The following is a 14,086-nucleotide window of genomic DNA, read 5'->3' on the forward strand; positions in this document are numbered from 1 at the left end:
CAGCGTAGCAAAATGAAATGAAATGAGCGTTTGGCGCCATTGGCCAGGAGGCCCCTTACGGGGCAGGTCCAGCCGCCTTGGTGTAGGTCTTATTACATTCGACGCCACACTGGGTGACCTGCGCACCGGATGTGGATGAAATGATGAAGACAACACAACACAACACAACACCCAGCCCCTGAGCGGAGAAAATCCTCGACCCAGCCGGGAATCGAACCCGGGTCCGTCGGACGGCAAACCATCATGCTGACCACTTTTTTTGTTTTTATTTTTGCGCGGCGCCGGACTTTTTTTTTTTTAAAGAAAAAGTAAATAAAAATAAAAACCCGGTTCCTTCGCTTTATGGTCCAACAACGCGACCACTTTTTTTTCTGGTAACCGGAAGGCAGGGTAAACAAACAATCTTTATTTGTACAATTGTGCTGTCCTATGGGAAAGTATCGAAACAGCAAAAACAATTTGGAAACGATAAAATATAAAATCAACGTAAAGGCCGCCCCTTTTTTCTCTTTTTTCGTGACATGAATAAAGTAAATGACAATCCTAGTCACGGGCGGGAGGGAAAATGAAGTTATCTTCTGCATCACAATCCTCGCAGCACGCGGTGTCGCATCATAAATCTGGCAGCAAGCCATATAATCTTGACCACATCTGCCAATGTGGGCGGCATGTATTTCTCCTGCGTCGACCATTCGAAGGACCATTATCTGAGGCGGTTTCTGTGGTTACCATCGGTTTTTTTTCCCACGTAAACATAATCCAGTCATAACTGACGCCAAAAGGCAGGGGCCAGTTTTCTCCTCAGTGTGCCATGTGCTAATTTAATTGAACCGCACAGTACTGTCTCTAGTCGTTCTGCTGCAGGAGTCTTCTCAGTTCTGGGACACCCCAGCTGTCGGGCGGATTGTGAAAAACACTGCCCAAAAAATTGGAAAAGTAAGTCCTGTATTTCGTATGACTCCGTATGAGCTCGTGTTGTTCTTGTAAATATATCCAATAATCCATCACGGACTTAATATCGTACGAATACAAATATTTCGTCGCATGTCCAGCGATCCAATTGACCGCATACGTCTTTTGTTTGAGAAAAAAGGTCTTGTCCGGTAGAAAGAGTACATCCGATGTGATTTCTGTGCAGGTAGTGCGCCGTAGGAAGGCCAGTATTCGACGCGTCAGCATCCAGACATCCCTCGCTGCGCCACACACTAAACCATGTTCTTCCGTTGCTAACAGTCCACAGTCTGTGCAAAGAGGAGAATCGACTATATGAATTGTATGTAATCGACTCCTGGTCACAAGTTTACGGTTTATAAGAATATACCACATCGATCTCGCTGCTGTTGACAGTAATGCAGCATGCACTGCACACCAAATGTGGTTCCACGTTCTCGACGGATATTTGAATTCCATTAAGTTGCGGCCATGTTGATCCATCAAGCACCTATATATCTCCCGAGTCGTGGGTATTCTCGTCGAAGGTACTTTCAGACGAACATAACTGTAATCAACAAGAAATGAGGTAATGTGTGCAAGAGAAGGCGATATATTGCCCACCGCAATAGGGGGTTCGTACGAAGGCGGAACTAGTACTTCTATCAGAGCTGACGTTATGGTATGCTTACGTTGTTGCCAATTTCGTATCATCGCTCGCATGCAAAGCGCCAGAGCTTTGTTTCGCACGTTTGTGAGGTTGAGTCCTCCGTTCCGGAACTGTAGCGTTAACGTGTCATATTTGATCTTAAATAACATCCCAGTACTAACATAGTAACCAAAGGCAGCCATGAGGTGGTCTGCAATACCCTTCGGTATTGGTAGGATCTGCGCTAAATGGGGCAGTCGTGACGCTATGTGCACGTTAGTGTATGCCACACGTTGGATCATGTCAAAGGCTCTCAGTGAGTTGTTCCGTATCGCCAGACGAACATTCTGCAGAAGCCGCCGATAACTCGCCGCCGCTGACCGCCGTAGTGAACGGGTAAATGTGATCCCCAGACATCTCAGCGATTCCACCGTCTGAAACGGTCCCGGTATGTCTTCCAGACCCCGTCCAATGTGCATAATGTTGGATTTCGTCATGTTAACGACACTGACTGCCGCCGTCCCGTAAGAGTCTAGATGTTCAACAGCCTGACGCACTTCATATCCTGATCGGACGAGAAGGATCAGGTCGTCCGCATATGCGCCACAGGCGAAAGAGTTCTCATTAAGCGCTATCCCAGTTAGTGAGCGCCTCATAACACACATCAGCGGCTCAAGTGCTATCGCGAACAGCATCATGGAGAGTGGGCACCTTTGTCGGACTGAGCTGTTAATAGGAATCGAGCCCGCTTCCCGACCATTTACAATCACCTTCGATGTAGCCCCTCGTATGAGCCTCTTAACGATGGAGATGAAGACAGGTGGAATCGCCATTCGGCTCATGACTAACGACAAGAAGTCATGGTTTATCCTGTCGAACGCACGATCGAAGTCCACAGATATCATCGCTGCTCGCATTTTACACGTTTCCGAAAGGGCGATAACGTCACGGTATTCACTTAACACCGAGGAGATGTTGCTTCGCAACCCTAGGCAAGCCTGATCAGGGGATATTGTCCTGGATATCGCCAGCTTGAGACGAGACGCTAGTAGTCGAGCAAAGATTTTATAGTCGGTGTTTAGCATAGTGAGAGGCCGATATTGATTAATACTGCGACTCCCCACCATCTTCGGGATGGGAAGAAGAAAGCCCGTCACAAAATCCGACGGTAGGCGCATGTCCGGACGCATCGCCTCATTGTACATCGACACCAACTGTGGCATCATCATGTCCACGAATTCTCGATAAAACTCTAGCGTAATCCCATCTGGCCCTGGTGATTTATGGGCCGCTCCTTTTGTGAGTGCCGCCTTTATATCGTCTTCTGTGAGTGGCTCCATAAGCGCTGCCTTATCCGTCTCTGTCGGTGTCGCTTGCAGATGTTGAAGTATCTCTTCCCCCACCCGACGGTCTGTCGGTGTACCGGCATAGAGATGGCGGAAATGCTCTAAAAATTCTTTTGCAATGTCCTGTTGTGTTGTCAGTTGACGGCCATCTAAACCGTGGAGCACTGTTACCAATGCCCGGCGGTAACGTTTGTGTTCCCGCGACACATGGTGCATCGAGGTACGTTCCCCAGTGATGGTGTCGAGACATCTTGCCCGTATTGGGATGCCACCCAGTCGTCGTCGCGTGATCGATAGGATTTGTGCCTTGACACGATGAACTTCCGCATGATGTTCTGCAGACGGCACCTGGAATGACAGCTCACGAAGTATGGTGTAATAGTAATCAAGAGTGTCTCTTTGCCATCTCGCCTTATCCTGACCATACTGTATTAGAGCTCTTCTTATTGCCGGCTTAGTACACTCTAGCCACCATTGAAGCACGGAGGTATATGTTGGTAGACGGCGTTGACATGTGGTCCATACCGCCTCGACTCTCTGACGACATTCGAGGTCCGCCAAAAGTGACGAATTGAGCTTCCATGTCCCGCGGCTTCTCCACACACTTTGCCTAAGGAGTGATATGGTACAAATGTAAGCCAGATGATCAGTAAATGCCGCAGGCCATCGTTCCGCGTCGACCACCTTATCCTGTAGGCCAACCGAAACATATATTCGATCGAGTCTGCTCGCCGAGTGACTGGTAAAAAAAGTATAGCCCTCACGGTTCCTATGCATCAAGTCCCAGGTGTCGCTTAACTCCAGATCCCGGCATAGCACGTGCAATTCACGACAGGTATTGTAATGTGGAGTCTGGTCTTTTTGGGCTAAAACACAATTGAAGTCACCACCTATAATGAAATGATCGAATCTGCGGGTAAATAAGGGCACAATCTCTTCCGAATAATATCTCGCACGCGCCCGTCTCTTGTCTGTGCCGGAAGGGGCATAAACATTGAGAATGCGAATTCAATTAACAGTTATCGCCAGTCCTCGTGCCGAAGGTAGATAAGCCAGGTCGCGAACCGGGATCGCGTCCCGGACCAATATCGCCGTTCCACTGTCGTTGTTCGAGTGCGGCGAGGTGTAGGTGATGTAGCCATGTACTTCCTGGAACTCAGGAATGTAAATTTCCTGCACCATCAGTATATCCACATCCGACGCGTATATCATGTCCCTAAACAACCGCTGTTTCACAGGCGATCTAATGGTATTTACATTCACTGTCCCTATTCTGTATGCCTGGGATCGAGTAGCTGTCATCTCCACATGATGTTAAAATGGCATAGTTTCACCGTATCGATAGTCCCTTTTCACATCCGCAGAGGGTCGCCCGACGGACGTGTCCCTGCGGCATTAGGTGTCTTGAGATGCGGACGGATGCAAGTCCCCACCAATAGAATGGTCCGCAGCGGTGATTTCGTCGTCCTGCTCATACCATCTGATATTATTGGGATGCTCCAAATTTTCCAGTGCGGCATTGATGTGTGGCATCTGTTGTGCTTTCGCAGCATTAAGACTCCGCCGCAGAAGGGGTATCAGGCCCCTAAGCGGATGCGTCATCTGAACGACATGACATCTTTTCACCGTCCGAAGTCATATGGTCTGCGACATCCGAAGCTTGTGGTTCCAAGTCAGACAGGTCCATAGAGTTAGACTCGTCTGGGCTCCCAAGAAGAGAAGGGAGCGTCTTCGCAGAGTTTAGTCGGCGCTTCTTGCGGCGTTTTGACGAGCGTTGTTTGCGGGCCCTAACCTCGGCCTCTGGTGTTGTCGAATCTTGTTATCTCCTGCGCTCCCGCCGCCGCCACAATGCCCCGGGGCCTTTCCACTTCAGCTTCCATGCCTACTGGGATGCTGTCATCCTCTTTCTGCACCGCCTGTAGTGTCTGAGATTGGAGGTTGGTCGGAGCCATTTCTTCTTCAGTGGGGTCCGACGGCTCCTCAATCAACTGCGGCGTCGGTTCGATAGGGTGTTCCGACCTCGGCGTCACCTCCCCGCGAAGCGCCGTCACGTAAGTCATCGGCAGTGACGTCGGTGTAGTCTGATTCTGGAAGTCGCCGCTGGGGATTTGCACCAGTCTCCTCTGCATACACGCAGATCGCAGATGTCCTTCACCACCACATCCGGAGCATGTCCGGGGCTGTCCATCATAGATAACAATAGCTCTACAGCCGCCGATGTTTATGTACGATGGCACATGCTTCGTAAGGGCAATTCGCACCTGTCGGACACCATTGAGCGCTGGATACGTGCTAAAACTTGCCCAACGTTCGGCAGTATGACTAATAACTCTGCCATATGACTGGAGTGATTCAGTGACCAATGATTCGGGTACCTCGAAAGGCAGCTCGAAGACTCTAATCGTACGCACTCCCAGGCCCGACTGAGCGACTAAAACTTCGCCAATATGACCATCGGAGTGTCGGAACTGGAATCCTCGTTTGGCGGCTTCAATGATCCTATCGCATGCTGCGTCGTCAATCATCTTTACGTAATGAGTGCTGCTCACGATTGATAAATGAATTCCAATAATCTCCGTGCAATTAAGATGCACTTCGTCCCTCAAGAAACGTTCGATTTCGAAAGCCTTCGGTCTTGCATACTCGGAACAGAACGTGAACTGTATCGTGGTTTTTCGGAAATTGTGTGCCATTGCGTTCGATTCAAACAGTAACACACACGAGTAACGACGGTGTAAACACCGCTTCTTCCGCGAACGTTCGCAGCCGGGACATAAACAAGTCCGAGCTGCTCCGCGGCTAAAGGCGGACTGAAAAAAAGCTTTAAGAGTGTTCACGGTGGCCTTACATTTCAGCACGCCCCCGTAGATGTGGATGTGGTCGACAAGTGTTTTCAGGCCGTTTTTTTCACCTCTACAGACACTGAGATGACAAAAGTCATGAGATACTTCCTGATATCGTGTCGAACCTCCTTTTGCCCAGCGTAGCAAAATGAAATGAAATGAGCGTTTGGCGCCATTGGCCAGGAGGCCCCTTACGGGGCAGGTCCAGCCGCCTTGGTGTAGGTCTTATTACATTCGACGCCACACTGGGTGACCTGCGCACCGGATGGGGATGAAATGATGAAGACAACACAACACAACACAACACCCAGCCCCTGAGCGGAGAAAATCCTCGACCCAGCCGGGAATCGAACCCGGGCCCGTCGGACGGCAAACCGTCACGCTGACCACTCAGCTATCGAGGCGGACCCCAGTGTAGTGCAGCAGCCCGACGTGGCATGGACTCAACAAGCCGTCCGACTGAGCGATGTTGCTGCGAAAGTGTTGCCACTGCACGAGTTTGTGCACGAACTGGCTTCTAGATTATGTCCCGTAACTGTTCGATGGGATTCATGTCTGACGATCTGGATGGTCAAATCATTCGCTCGAACTGTTCAAAACGTTCTTCAAACCAATCACGAACAATTGTGGTCTGGTGACATTGCGCATTGTCATCCACAAAAATTCCCTCGCTGTTCGGGAAGATGAAGTTCATGAGTGGCTGCCAATGATCTCCAGGTAGCCAAACATAACCATTTCCAGTCAACGGTCACATCAGTTGGACCAGAGAACCCACTCCATTCCATGTAAATATAGCTCACACCATTATGGGGCCACAACCAGCTTACACAGTGCCTTGTTGACAAATTGGGTCCGTGGCTTAGTGGGATCTGTGTCACAATCGAACCCTACCATCAGCTCTCACCAAAAGAAATTGGGAGTTTTCTAATCATACCGCAATTTTCCAGTCATCTAGGATCCAACCGATATGGTCACATGCCCAGGGGAGGCGCTGCAGGCGACGTCGTGCTGTTAGCAGACACTCGCGTCAGTCTTTTGCTACCATAGCACACTAAAGCCAAATTCTGCCGGACCGTCGTAACGAATACGTTCGTCGTACGTCCCCTATTGATTTATGCGGTTTTTCAAAAAATGTTCACTTAACTGCTAAAGTCATCAGTCCCTAAGCTTACACACTACTTAACCTAAATTATCCTAAGGACGAACACACACACCCATGCCCGAGGGAGGACTCGAACCTCCGCCGGGACCAGCCGCACAGTCCATGACTGCAGCACCTAGACCGCTCGGCTAATACCGCGCGGCGCGGTTTTTCACTCAGCAGTGTTTGTCTATTAGTAATGACAACTCTACGCAAACGCCATTACCCTGGGTAGTTAAGTGAAACCAGTCGGACACTGCGTTGTCCTTGGTGAGAGGTAATGCCCGAAATTTGATATTCTCGTTACATTCCTGACACTGTGAATCTCGGATTATTGAATTCCTTAACGATTTCCGGAATGGACTGTCCCATACGTCAGCTCCAATTGCCATTCCGAGTTCAAAGTCTGCTAGTTCTCGTCATGTGGCTATAACCTTTTCACATGAATCATCTGAATGCACATGATAACTCCGCCTATGCACTGCCCTTTTATACCTACTGTATGCGATCTGTATCTGTATCTGTGCATATCGCTATCCCGTGACTTGTCACCTCAGTATATGTCCAGTGCCAACACTTCGCACAGGCAGAGCATGTAATCAGCACAAAGGATCCCTGAACCACTTAATCAAGCGAAGGGACACGTTTTCTCTCGAGCACCGTAATGGTCATTGAATCTGGCCCATTAGGAGAACGCGCGATGTCCTCGGCAAGGACGTGGGCAGGCGACGTCTGACGTCTGGTGGAGCGCTCGCCGCTTCCTCTGCCTGAGTCATCTCCCGGCCCAATTGTCGCAATTGGTGTAACGAGCAGCAATTGGAGGAGAGCTGCCACCCCCTCCCCCTCCGAGCGTACGCGAGGGAAGTCGCGCTGCCGAGGCGGGGAAGGCGACACGTGGGTCTCCGAGGCCTCACCAGACAGCCCTGCGTCCGCCAGTTAATGACCGCCTGAGTCGTGGGCCAACACACTGACTGATTCACTCCAGCGCTCTACGCTGCTAACACTACTGCCTGCCAACGACAACACGATACCACAACTCATTATCTTGCTACTGGTCAGAGAGCAAGGAAATACACGAGAGTATACACGCGTCCCTTTAACGCCAAACGACACTCAAAAATGCGTAATAACGTCTCATGTCGCGATCTAGAAGAATGGCGTTCAACGACTAGCAATTTCCTACAGCGACTTACATTATGTGTGCGCACTCAACAGTGAAAACCTACCTAAAATGATGTATTCTCCGAGAAACAAAGATGTAAAATCTAACTAAACTCTTCTCATAATATGTACAGTGAGCCATTGATTGACGTAACCATGTGGCATCTGTATTTATAATCATTTTACTTAACTTCCGGAGCAGGGCCATACCGACACCCACTAAAGAAACTGTCAGCAGTGCCCAAGTAGCAGCATTACTGCATTTACTAGGAAGTCTTGTATTTTAATAACCGTTAAAATTTTGTGTCGAATTGTTTGTGCTCTCTGTAGACACTCTTGGATGATAATGGCATTGAAATAGTGACACGCGTAAAGCTGAAACATAAACACCTTTTCCCAAAGTTGTTTCACAGAGGAAGGCCGCACTGCAGTTCCTTCTCTAAATCCTCGCACGAACGAAAAAATGGTTGAAATCGAAATAAGTATCCAAGGAAAAGAAAAGCAACTGAAATCACTCAACAAAGGAAAGTCCACTGGACTTGACGGGATACCAATTCGGTTCTACACAGAGTACGCGAAAGAACTGCCCCCCTTCTAACAGCCGTGTACCGCAAGTCTCTAGAGGAACGGAAGGTTCCAAATGATTGGAAAAGAGCACAGGTAGTTCCAGTTTTCAGGAAGGGTCGTCGAGCAGATGCGCAAAACTATAGACCTATATCTCTGACGTCGATCTGTTGTAGAATTTTAGAACATGTTTTTTGCTCGAGTATCATGTCGTTTCTGGAAACTCAGAATCTACTCTGTAGGAATCAACATGGATTCCGGAAACAGCGATCGTGTGAGACCCAACTCGCTTATTTGTTCATGAGACCCAGAAAATATTAGACATAGGCTCCCAGGTAGATGCCATTTTCCTTTACTTCCGGAAGGCGTTCGATACAGTTCCGTACTGTCGCCTGATAAAGTAAGAGCCTACGGAATATCAGACCAGCTGTGTGGCTGGATTGAAGAGTTTTTAGAAAACAGAACACAGCATGTTGTTCTCAATGGAGAGACGTTTACAGACGTTAAAGTAACCTCTGGTGTGCCACAGGGGAGTGTTATGGGACCATTGCTTTTCACAATATATATAAATGACCTAGTAGATAGTGTCGGAAGTTCCATGCGGCTTTTCGCGGATGATGCTGTAGTATACAGAGAAGTTGCAGCATTAGAAAATTGTAGCGAAATGCAGGAAGATCTGCAGCGGATAGGCACTTGATGCTGGGAGTGGCAACTGACCCTTAAAATAGACAAATGTAATGTATTGCGAATACATAGAAAGAAGGATCCTTTATTGTATGATTATATGATAGCAGAACAAACACTGGTAGCAGTTACTTCTGTAAAATATCTGGGAGTATGCGAACGGAACGACTTGAAGTGGAATGATCATATAAAATTAATTGTTGGTAAGGCGGGTGCCAGGTTGAGATTCATTGGGAGAGTCCTTAGAAAATTTAGTCCATCAACAAAGGAGGTGGCTTTCAAAACACTCGTTCGACCTATACTTGAGTACTGCTCATCAGTGTGGGATCCGTACCAGGTCGGGTTGACAGGAGATACAGAAGTTCCAAACAAGAGCGGCGCGTTTCGTCACAGGGTTATTTGGTAACCGTGATAGCGTTACGGAGATGTTTAGCAAACTCAAGTGGCGGACTCTGCAAAAGAGGCGCTCTGCATCGCGTTGTAGTTTGCTGTCCAGGTTTCGAGACGGTGCGTTTTTGGATGAGGTATCGAATATATTGCTTCCCCCTACTTATACCTCCCGAGGAGATCACGAATGTAAAATTCGAGAGATTCGAGCGCGCACGGAGGCTTTCCGGCAGTCGTTCTTCCAGCGAACGACACGCGACTGGAACAGGAAAGGGAGGTAACGACAGTGGCACGTAAAATGCCCTCTGCCACACACCGTTGGGTGGCTTGCGGAGTATAAATGTAGATGTAGATGTTCGCATGTACGTTTCCAACACATTAACAGTTCAGGCAATAAAATAAAATCAGTATGGCATATTGTTGAAAGAAAGACAGGAAATGAATCCATAGAATGTGACTTTATTTCCGCTAAACGGAACGGGAGGTATGTAAAAGTGAGTTTACATGTAGAAGATATTTTTAATAATTACCCCCTTTAAACAATTGGGGTGAATAGTTCAGAAGAGAAAGCAGACAAGTACATCGAAGAAGCAATACACAGGACATTTAGAGAAAGAAAAATAAATCTCAAATTCCCATTTGAAATAAGTAAGATCATTTGACTCTGAATAGTAAAACTCCATGTGGGGTGGATAAACCAATATAACACTAAAAGTGATGGCCCTATAAAACGTAAAGTTTGTAGTCACTTCGGTATGCATTATTAATTCAGGGTGTTTCCCCAAACTATTGAAATATTCAATTTTTATGCATCTCGATAAAAAAATGACTCCACATATATTTATTTCCAATAAGACACTTAAAAGTTGGACCCTATAATACGTGATGTTTTTAATATGTAATGTTTTTAGTCAGTTCCGTAGTACGTTATTAGTTCAGGATGTTTTACCAGACGTGTTGAAATTTTCCGTTTTTAGGCATCTCGATAGAAAAGAGACTCCACGTATTTCCAATGAGACACTCAAAATTTGTTGCCTGTAGTCTGTAATGTCCTTCGTCACTTACGTAATGTATTTTTAACTGAAGGGTTTCACCAGACATACACTCCTGGAAATTGAAATAAGAACACCGTGAATTCATTGTCCCAGGAAGGGGAAACTTTATTGACACATTCCTGGGGTCAGATACACCACATGATCACACTGACAGAACCACAGGCACATAGACACAGGCAACAGAGCATGCACAATGTCAGCACTAGTACAGTGTATATCCACCTTTCGCAGCAATGCAGGCTGCTATTCTCCCATGGAGACGATCGTAGAGATGCTGGATGTAGTCCTGTGGAACGGCTTGCCATGCCATTTCCACCCGGTGTCTCAGTTGGACCAGCGTTCGTGCTGGACGTGCAGACCGCGTGAGACGACGCTTCATCCACTCCCAAACATGCTCAATGGGGGACAGATCCGGAGATCTTGCTGGCCAGGGTAGTTGACTTACACCTTCTAGAGCACGTTGGGTGGCACGGGATACATGCGGACGTGCATTGTCCTGTTGGAACAGCAAGTTCCCTTGCCGGTCTAGGAATGGTAGAACGATGGGTTCGATGACGGTTTGGATGTACCGTGCACTATTCAGTGTCCCCTCGACGATCACCAGTGGTGTACGGCCAGTGTAGGAGATCGCTCCCCACACCATGATGCCGGGTGTTGGCCCTGTGTGCCTCGGTCGTATGCAGTCCTGATTGTGGCGCTCACCTGCACGGCGCCAAACACGCATACGACCATCATTGGCACCAAGGCAGAAGCGACTCTCATCGCTGAAGACGACACGTCTCCATTCGTCCCTCCATTCACGCCTGTCGCGACACCACTGGAGGCGGGCTGCACGATGTTGGGGCGTGAGCGGAAGACGGCCTAACGGTGTGCGGGACCGTAGCCCAGCTTCATGGAGACGGTTGCGAATGGTCCTCGCCGATACCCCAGGAGCAACAGTGTCCCTAATTTGCTGGGAAGTGGCGGTGCGGTCCCCTACGGCACTGCGTAGGATCCTACGGTCTTGGCGTGAATCCGTGCGTCGCTGCGGTCCGGTCCCAGGTCGACGGGCACGTGCACCTTCCGCCGACCACTGGCGACAACATCGATGTACTGTGTAGACCTCACGCCCCACGTGTTGAGCAATTCGGCGGTACGTCCACCCGGCCTCCCGCATGCCCACTATACGCCCTCGCTCAAAGTCCGTCAACTGCACATACGGTTCACGTCCACGCTGTCGCGGCATGCTACCAGTGTTAAAGACTGCGATCGAGCTCCGTATGCCACGGCAAACTGGCTGACACTGACGGCGGCGGTGCACAAATGCTGCGCAGCTAGCGCCATTCGACGGCCAACATCGCGGTTCCTGGTGTGTCCGCTGTGCCGTGCGTGTGATCATTGCTTGTACAGCCCTCTCGCAGTGTCCGGAGCAAGTATGGTGGGTCTGACACACCGGTGTCAATGTGTTCTTTTTTCCATTTCCAGGAGTGTATATTCAGTTTTTAGGCCTTTCGATAAAAAGGATGACTCCACAGATGTCAGTAAGTACCGCCTAGTGTCACACCTTACACAATTTTCTAAAATTTTCGAGACGCTGCGCAATAATTGAATAGCTAGCCAGTCAGAGTTTGCATTTCAAAAGGACCACGCCACTGAAACGATTGTTTATACACTCACTGAGCTCATAATAAAATCTTTAAACGACAAAATATCACCAGTTAAGATCTTCTGCGACTTACTGAAAGCATTTGATAATGTCAGTATAATACTGTATTAGAAAATTTACGTTCTTATAGCATATCTAGTTCAGTATATGCATGAGTCAATTCCTATTGAAGAAACAGAATGCAGAATGTCACCCTAGGCTGTTCGAGCAATACGAGAAGGACATCGCATCATCTGTGTAGGGAAAAGGTATGAGAGCCCAACATGGTTCGATTATTGGTCCACTACTACCCTTCATTCATTTTTTAATAATCTACCTTTTTATTTGAATCAGGAGGCAAAATTATTCCTGTTTGTAGATGACAAAAGCATTTTGTGAAGCCGAGTGGAGAAGCATCAACACATAAAATAGTAAATTATGTTTCCGTGAAAGCACAAGCACAAGCAAAATGCGTGCCTCTAGGGTAACGTCTCAGTTGTGTGAATGGATATGTGATTTTCTGTCCTAAAGGTCACAGTTCATAGTAATCGACGAAAGGTCATAGAGTAAAACAAAGATAGTATCTGACGTTCCCCAAGGAAGTGTTATCGGTCCTCTGCTGTTCCTAATTTACGTAAACGATTTATTTGAGAATCTGGGCACCTCCTTAAATTGTTTGTGGATGATGCTGTTACTTACCGTCTAACTCATCAGAAGATCAAGAAAAGTTGCCAAATGATATCTGTTTGATGCAAAAGGTGGAAACTGAATCTAAATAATGAAAAGTATGAGGTCATCCATATGAGTACTAAAAGCAAACTGGTAAATTTCGGTTACACGATAAATCACACAAATCTAAAGGCTGTCAATTTAACTAAATACGTAGGGATTACAATTATGAAAGGTGGAAACTGAATCTAAATAATGAAAAGTATGAGGTCATCCATATGAGTACTAAAAGCAAACTGGTAAATTTCGGTTACACGATAAATCACACAAATCTAAAGGCTGTCAATTTAACTAAATACGTAGGGATTACAATTATGAATAATTTAAATTTGAACGAACACATTGATACTGTTGTGGGAAAAGCGAACGAAAGACTGCACTTTACTGGCAGAACATTAGGAGATGCAAATGGTTTACTAAAGAGACTGTCTATATCACACTTGTCCGACCTCTTATGGACTACTGCTGCGCGGTGTAGGTTCTGTATCACATAGCATTGGCGGAAGACATCAGAAAAGTTCAAAGATCACTTCGTCTTGAATTATCGGAAAACAGGGTGAGAAGTGTCACGTATCGTGTGGCAATCACTAAAATAAAGGCGTTTTTCTTTGCGGCGAAATATTTTCACGAAGTTCCAATCCCCAACTTTTTCCTCCGAATGCGAAATATATAATAGAGAGAAATGATCATCAACTTCAAAGTAAATTTATTCAGTTATGAAATTTGTTATCGACAGTCCTTCTGAGATTGAGAGTAACAGAGATGTTCACGAGTACAGCACCAGAACGAAAAATAATCTACATTACTCTTGAATGAATTTAGCTTTGTAACAGAGAGGGTTGAAATACGCAGCTACAAAGTTTTTGTCAATCTATCCAGGGAAATAAAATATGTGACAGGGAGCAGAAGTCTTTTCAAGTTTTCATTAAAGATTTTTCTACTTACCAGTGTCTTCTGTATCAGAGAGGAAATA

The sequence above is a fragment of the Schistocerca piceifrons genome, chromosome 1 (genome assembly GCF_021461385.2).
Source record: "Schistocerca piceifrons isolate TAMUIC-IGC-003096 chromosome 1, iqSchPice1.1, whole genome shotgun sequence".
NCBI lineage: Eukaryota > Metazoa > Arthropoda > Insecta > Orthoptera > Acrididae > Schistocerca > Schistocerca piceifrons.